The following is a 7500-nucleotide window of genomic DNA, read 5'->3' on the forward strand; positions in this document are numbered from 1 at the left end:
GCTAAACGACAGGTCCACCTACAGGGATCCGACGGAACTACGCCACCCATGCCGGCAAAACAGTATCGCCATCTATGAAAATAGGGCGACACCACATGCAATACCGCCATCTATGCGCATCTGACAACACTACGTCCGCACCACAAAACATACCGCCATCTGTAGGTCTCCCGCAACATGACCTCCTGCAACGACGCTACCGCCATCTATGAGACACCAAGCCGACTAAGACAGCGATGGCGCCACAGTGCCCGCCTTTCGACGCCACCCACAAAGCCTGCAGCCTCTGTCGACCATAGCACCCATTCTCCAGTGGCTCTGCCGCACGAAGCCGTGGACCGGCAATGACTCCACCCGCACCCGTTCGTGGACCACCCCAACCGCCAAACGCGCACCTCCAGCGGATGAACGGCGGACGTTTCCCGCACTCGTAAAGTGCAATCCACCCCTATAACTTGCGTTTCATGAAGAGTTATTTCCAATATGCGACATTCCCGCTGTCCCTATACATGAGCCGCGACCTGTACCACTTACGAGCGAGAGACGCGATCGCGTTGCTCACTGTACGGCGTCCGATACCGAGCCATCAGCATGTCGGTCCCCATTCGCGTTGCACTCGCACTCGCACTCGCACTCGCACTCGCAGTCGCAAAAACGTGGGGCAAATATATTACGCGGAAGAGTTATAACAGACCGAGCCCCACTGCATGGGGGGAGTCTTTGTCACTAATGTACACAGATGGAACATTTTGGACTGGAACCAGATTACCCGTACACACGGCGCTGATTAGTAATCAATGCAGAGCCATCAAATTACAGAATATATATACAACTGTCCGTATACATGCTGAAAGAGTGTGCCCACAATGGGAACCACACGTCAGCCAGACACTCTCATCACGCACCACTCTCTGCTTCTAACGGGCGCACATACAATATGTAAGCACCAGCATGGAACAACATCCAGTGCATCCTCTCCGCCACATTACACAATCCACACTATCACAACCAGACCAGGAGGTCCATGCGGAAAATAGAATATCCCCCCCTTTCGACATCCACCATTGCGCAGATAAGGCACCAATACCCACACATGTCCTATACAACGGTGCACCCAACATCACAATAGTACCTCCTGTCACAGCCCACAAACAATGACCTGAGTCAAAGACACAGGTCTGACACAAGCATAGAATTGGAGCGCCGCCTCTAATAAGCCAAAGGTGCATCCTGACGTGACAAATCTCATCATGTCACAAGCATTCACTTACTATAATCACTATCAACGAACGTGCCGCCCCCGCCCCCCCCCCCTACACCTTTCCTTACAACAACGTGTAACCTAACCTAACCTATGTTGTACCTTAACCTAACCTATGTTGTGCCTTAACCTAACCCATGTTGTGCCTTAACCTAACCCATGTTGTGCCTTAACCTAACCCATGTTGTGCCTTAACCTAACCCATGTTGTGCCTTAACCTAACCCATGTTGTGCCTTAACCTAACCCATGTTGTGCCTTAACCTAACCCATGTTGTGCCTTAACCTAACCCATGTTGTGCCTTAACCTAACCCATGTTGTGCCTTAACCTAACCCATGTTGTGCCTTAACCTAACCCATGTTGTGCCTTAACCTAACCCATGTTGTGCCTTAACCTAACCCATGTTGTGCCTTAACCTAACCCATGTTGTACCTTAACCTAACCCATGTTGTACCTTAACCTAACCCATGTTGTACCTTAACCTAACCCATGTTGTACCTTAACCTAACCCATGTTGTACCTTAACCTAACCCATGTTGTACCTTAACCTAACCCATGTTGTCCCCTAACCTAACCCATGTTGTCCCCTAACCTAACCCATGTTGTCCCCTAACCTAACCCATGTTGTCCCCTAACCTAACCCATGTTGTCCCCTAACCTAACCCATGTTGTCCCCTAACCTAACCCATGTTGTCCCCTAACCTAACCCATGTTGTCCCCTAACCTAACCCATGTTGTCCCCTAACCTAACCCATGTTGTCCCCTAACCTAACCCATGTTGTCCCCTAACCTAACCCATGTTGTCCCCTAACCTAACCCATGTTGTGCCTTAACCTAACCCATGTTGTGCCTTAACCTAACCCATGTTGTCCCCTAACCTAACCCATGTTGTCCCCTAACCTAACCCATGTTGTCCCCTAACCTAACCCACGTTGTCCGCTAACGTAACCCACGTTGTCGCCTAAACCTGCTCTGTAATTGTTATACGACTCGTTCAATTAGTGTAGTGTTGCCCACCCGCAACCCTCGCAATATAGTTCGCTACTCGCACTGCCCGCTCCCCTGTGTATCGCTTCATGTTAAACACCTTGCAAGTCTTGCTGACTTTCCACATGCTCCTGCTGTACACTGTAATGTGGATGGCAGCAGGACGTACATGCCGCCCCCCCCCCACCCCTCCCCACGTCCCCACGTCCCCACCTTGCCCCCTGCCTTCGCAAGCTGGTTGGTGACAAGTTTGCATGTTCAATGCCCTTCGCATGCGACGTACGCAGGCTACGTTGTGGTGCGGCCTGTGTCAACTGTCCGCTGATGTCGTACGCGTGAACCACAATCTGTACTGCACATTCGTCCTTATGTACTGAATGATACATCGTGGCACATGTGTGACCGTACAACGACTGCGCCCAAAAACGGCGGACCATACAGTGCAAATATTGTGCACGCAGCTACGTGTCGTCTCCCTATGAGAGCTGGATTGCAGTGTGGTACGCCATAGAGACGTGTGGGAGGAACGGACGCCGTGGATGGCGATCAGCATGAGCTGTCTGTTGATGTATTCGGACCTAGTCGTCTCTCCTCACACACCGTGATGGCATGGTGCACCGCGTTCCATATCTGCGACATGCTACAGAGGCCGGTTGACAGTCGTTCGAGCAATGGACATCGCATACGTACGGGGGCCACCTTCCACGTATTGTCTAGGCGTGCACATTTTGTTGCGTGTATGTGGGCAGACGTAGTGTGGCGTGACACCTGACACAGGCATGCAATAATCGTTGAAGTTGCAAATGGCGATGGACGCCTGCGTTTTCTGGTGAAGTTACGCAAATGAAGAAATGGTAACCTGTTGTGGTGCGGTTGTTCTCGCTAGGGGTGAATCGGTGATGGCGACGATAGGTTGAGGTACTAACCGGTTGTTCCAGCGATACCCACCATGCCGACGAAACTGAACGGCATCTGGGTGTGAAGCGATACGCGGCGGTGGCTGGGTGGGACCGTCCCCGGCCGGTGAGGGGGCGCCTCCCGGCGTGCTGGCCGCGCGGTGCGTGGGCGCACGCGCTACAGCCGGCTGGTGGGGGCGGCCAGTGGCAGGCGCGCCGGCCGACGGACGCGGCAGGCGTCGCAGCTGCGCGCCGGCGCACCCTGCGCGCGGCGCCGTGCGGCCAAAGTAGGTCCTCGCGGGCCCGGTGCGAAGCGCGGTGGACATCTTCAGTGTGCTGGTCCGATTGAGGACTGTGTGCGTTGAGGATGCGCCGCCGCCCGGCGCTCGGCGCCGCGACGCCGTCTGCTGCTCGGTCGCCCCAGCGGTTCTCGCTGGTGGTTTGTATCGCAGCTGTGCGGATGTGTTGGCGCGTGCGCTGTGCTGGGAGAGTTCGCTTCGGCACCCAAGTGGGGCTTTTGTCCTTCTGTGGCGCTGGCGTTGGAGCTGCCGGTCACCGTAGGTGGCGCGTGTTGTCTCCCGCCGGCAATGCCACGACAGCACGCTCCCGGGCCTCTGTCGGCAGCGGCAAGCTCAGTTGGGAGCACGGGTGGTCGCACCGAAAGCGTCTACTCGCCTAACTCCGGGCGATTGCGCCTCTCTCGAACCCGACCAAGTACTTGGGACGGCGCTGCGCGCCGCCGGGACCTGAGAGGGTTTCGAGGTGTATTGTGCAGGGGAGCTCAGCCTCCTCCTGTTTGCAGAATGATTGAGCGGACGCTTGCGTGTTCGCGCGGGCCCCCGGGACACACTCCCGGGCGGCCGGCTGCTCAGCTCTAGTTGACGCAGCTCCCTGGTTGATCCTGCCAGTAGTCATATGCTTGTCTCAAAGATTAAGCCATGCATGTCTCAGTACAAGCCGCATTAAGGTGAAACCGCGAATGGCTCATTAAATCAGTTATGGTTCCTTAGATCGTACCCACGTTACTTGGATAACTGTGGTAATTCTAGAGCTAATACATGCAAACAGAGTCCCGACCAGAGATGGAAGGGACGCTTTTATTAGATCAAAACCAATCGGTCGGCTCGTCCGGTCCGTTTGCCTTGGTGACTCTGAATAACTTTGGGCTGATCGCACGGTCCTCGTACCGGCGACGCATCTTTCAAATGTCTGCCTTATCAACTGTCGATGGTAGGTTCTGCGCCTACCATGGTTGTAACGGGTAACGGGGAATCAGGGTTCGATTCCGGAGAGGGAGCCTGAGAAACGGCTACCACATCCAAGGAAGGCAGCAGGCGCGCAAATTACCCACTCCCGGCACGGGGAGGTAGTGACGAAAAATAACGATACGGGACTCATCCGAGGCCCCGTAATCGGAATGAGTACACTTTAAATCCTTTAACGAGTATCTATTGGAGGGCAAGTCTGGTGCCAGCAGCCGCGGTAATTCCAGCTCCAATAGCGTATATTAAAGTTGTTGCGGTTAAAAAGCTCGTAGTTGGATTTGTGTCCCACGCTGTTGGTTCACCGCCCGTCGGTGTTTAACTGGCATGTATCGTGGGACGTCCTGCCGGTGGGGCGAGCTGAAGGCGTGCGACCGCCCCGTGCGTGCTCGTGCGTCCCGAGGCGGACCCCGTTGAAATCCTACCAGGGTGCTCTTTATTGAGTGTCTCGGTGGGCCGGCACGTTTACTTTGAACAAATTAGAGTGCTTAAAGCAGGCAAGCCCGCCTGAATACTGTGTGCATGGAATAATGGAATAGGACCTCGGTTCTATTTTGTTGGTTTTCGGAACCCGAGGTAATGATTAATAGGGACAGGCGGGGGCATTCGTATTGCGACGTTAGAGGTGAAATTCTTGGATCGTCGCAAGACGAACAGAAGCGAAAGCATTTGCCAAGTATGTTTTCATTAATCAAGAACGAAAGTTAGAGGTTCGAAGGCGATCAGATACCGCCCTAGTTCTAACCATAAACGATGCCAGCCAGCGATCCGCCGCAGTTCCTCCGATGACTCGGCGGGCAGCCTCCGGGAAACCAAAGCTTTTGGGTTCCGGGGGAAGTATGGTTGCAAAGCTGAAACTTAAAGGAATTGACGGAAGGGCACCACCAGGAGTGGAGCCTGCGGCTTAATTTGACTCAACACGGGAAACCTCACCAGGCCCGGACACCGGAAGGATTGACAGATTGATAGCTCTTTCTTGATTCGGTGGGTGGTGGTGCATGGCCGTTCTTAGTTGGTGGAGCGATTTGTCTGGTTAATTCCGATAACGAACGAGACTCTAGCCTGCTAACTAGTCGCGTGACATCCTTCGTGCTGTCAGCGATTACTTTTCTTCTTAGAGGGACAGGCGGCTTCTAGCCGCACGAGATTGAGCAATAACAGGTCTGTGATGCCCTTAGATGTTCTGGGCCGCACGCGCGCTACACTGAAGGAATCAGCGTGTCTTCCTAGGCCGAAAGGTCGGGGTAACCCGCTGAACCTCCTTCGTGCTAGGGATTGGGGCTTGCAATTGTTCCCCATGAACGAGGACTTCCCAGTAAGCGCGAGTCATAAGCTCGCGTTGATTACGTCCCTGCCCTTTGTACACACCGCCCGTCGCTACTACCGATTGAATGATTTAGTGAGGTCTTCGGACTGGTACGCGGCATTGACTCTGTCGTTGCCGATGCTACCGGAAAGATGACCAAACTTGATCATTTAGAGGAAGTAAAAGTCGTAACAAGGTTTCCGTAGGTGAACCTGCGGAAGGATCATTACCGACTAGACTGCATGTCTTTCGATGTGCGTGTCGTGTCGCGCAACACGCTACCTGTACGGCTCGCAGTAGCCGTGCGCCGCGTGCGGAACCACGCGTGCCTCTCAAAACTAGCGGCAATGTTGTGTGGTACGAGCGCTGAAGCGCTGGAGCGGCTGGCGTGCGGCACCTGGCGCCTGGCGCCGGTTTTGAATGACTTTCGCCCGAGTGCCTGTCCGCTCCGGTGTGGAGCCGTACGACGCCCGTCGGCCGTGAGGCCGTTGGACACAGAACGCTGGAACAGGGGCCGCCACACGCCTCACTCCCGCCTATGCGACCGTCTCGAAAGAGGCGGCGGAAACTGAGAAAAGATCACCCAGGACGGTGGATCACTCGGCTCGTGGGTCGATGAAGAACGCAGCAAATTGCGCGTCGACATGTGAACTGCAGGACACATGAACATCGACGTTTCGAACGCACATTGCGGTCCATGGATTCCGTTCCCGGGCCACGTCTGGCTGAGGGTCGGCTACGTATACTGAAGCGCGCGGCGTTTGCCCCGCTTCGCAGACCTGGGAGTGTCGCGGCCGCCTGTGGGGCCGGCCGCGTCTCCTCAAACGTGCGATGCGCGCCCGTCGCCTGGCGGTTCGCATACCGGTACTTTCTCGGTAGCGTGCACAGCCGGCTGGCGGTGTGGCGTGCGACACCTCGTACAACGACCTCAGAGCAGGCGAGACTACCCGCTGAATTTAAGCATATTACTAAGCGGAGGAAAAGAAACTAACAAGGATTCCCCCAGTAGCGGCGAGCGAACAGGGAAGAGTCCAGCACCGAACCCCGCAGGCTGCCGCCTGTCGTGGCATGTGTTGTTTGGGAGGGTCCACTACCCCGACGCCTCGCGCCGAGCCCAAGTCCAACTTGAATGAGGCCACGGCCCGTAGAGGGTGCCAGGCCCGTAGCGGCCGGTGCGAGCGTCGGCGGGACCTCTCCTTCGAGTCGGGTTGCTTGAGAGTGCAGCTCCAAGTGGGTGGTAAACTCCATCTGAGACTAAATATGACCACGAGACCGATAGCGAACAAGTACCGTGAGGGAAAGTTGAAAAGAACTTTGAAGAGAGAGTTCAAAAGTACGTGAAACCGTTCTGGGGTAAACGTGAGAAGTCCGAAAGGTCGAACGGGTGAGATTCACGCCCATCCGGCCACTGGCCTCCGCCCTCGGCAGATGGGGCCGGCCGCCCGCGCGGAGCAATCCGCGGCGGGGTCGTGTCCGGTTGCCTTTCCACTCGCCGCGGGGTGGGGCCGTTCCGGTGTGCGGTGGGCCGCACTTCTCCCCTAGTAGGACGTCGCGACCCGCTGGGTGCCGGCCTACGGCCCGGGTGCGCAGCCTGTCCTTCCGCGGGCCTCGGTTCGCGTCTGTTGGGCAGAGCCCCGGTGTCCTGGCTGGCTGCCCGGCGGTATATCTGGAGGAGTCGATTCGCCCCTTTGGGCGCTCGGGCTCCCGGCAAGCGCGCGCGGTTCTTCCCGGATGACGGACCTACCTGGCCCGGCCCCGGACCCGCGCCGCTGTTGGCTCGGGATGCTC

At 56.1% G+C, this 7500-nt stretch overlaps 2 non-coding genes and 1 pseudogene across 2 annotated transcripts; all 3 read left to right on the forward strand.

Moving 5' to 3' along the window:
• The first annotated feature begins 4032 nt into the window (after nucleotides 1-4032).
• LOC124772989 lies at nucleotides 4033-5941 on the forward strand. Its single transcript, XR_007014439.1, has one exon. It is a non-coding gene; the product is annotated as a small subunit ribosomal RNA (ribosomal RNA).
• A 351-nt stretch (nucleotides 5942-6292) lies between these two features.
• LOC124772632 lies at nucleotides 6293-6447 on the forward strand. The gene has a single exon (XR_007014101.1). It is a non-coding gene; the product is annotated as a 5.8S ribosomal RNA (ribosomal RNA).
• A 188-nt stretch (nucleotides 6448-6635) lies between these two features.
• The window catches only part of LOC124773085, a 4222-nt pseudogene continuing 3357 nt past the window's right edge, over nucleotides 6636-7500 (forward strand).

Source organism: Schistocerca piceifrons, unplaced genomic scaffold, assembly GCF_021461385.2.
Source record: "Schistocerca piceifrons isolate TAMUIC-IGC-003096 unplaced genomic scaffold, iqSchPice1.1 HiC_scaffold_943, whole genome shotgun sequence".
In the NCBI taxonomy this organism is placed as follows: domain Eukaryota; kingdom Metazoa; phylum Arthropoda; class Insecta; order Orthoptera; family Acrididae; genus Schistocerca; species Schistocerca piceifrons.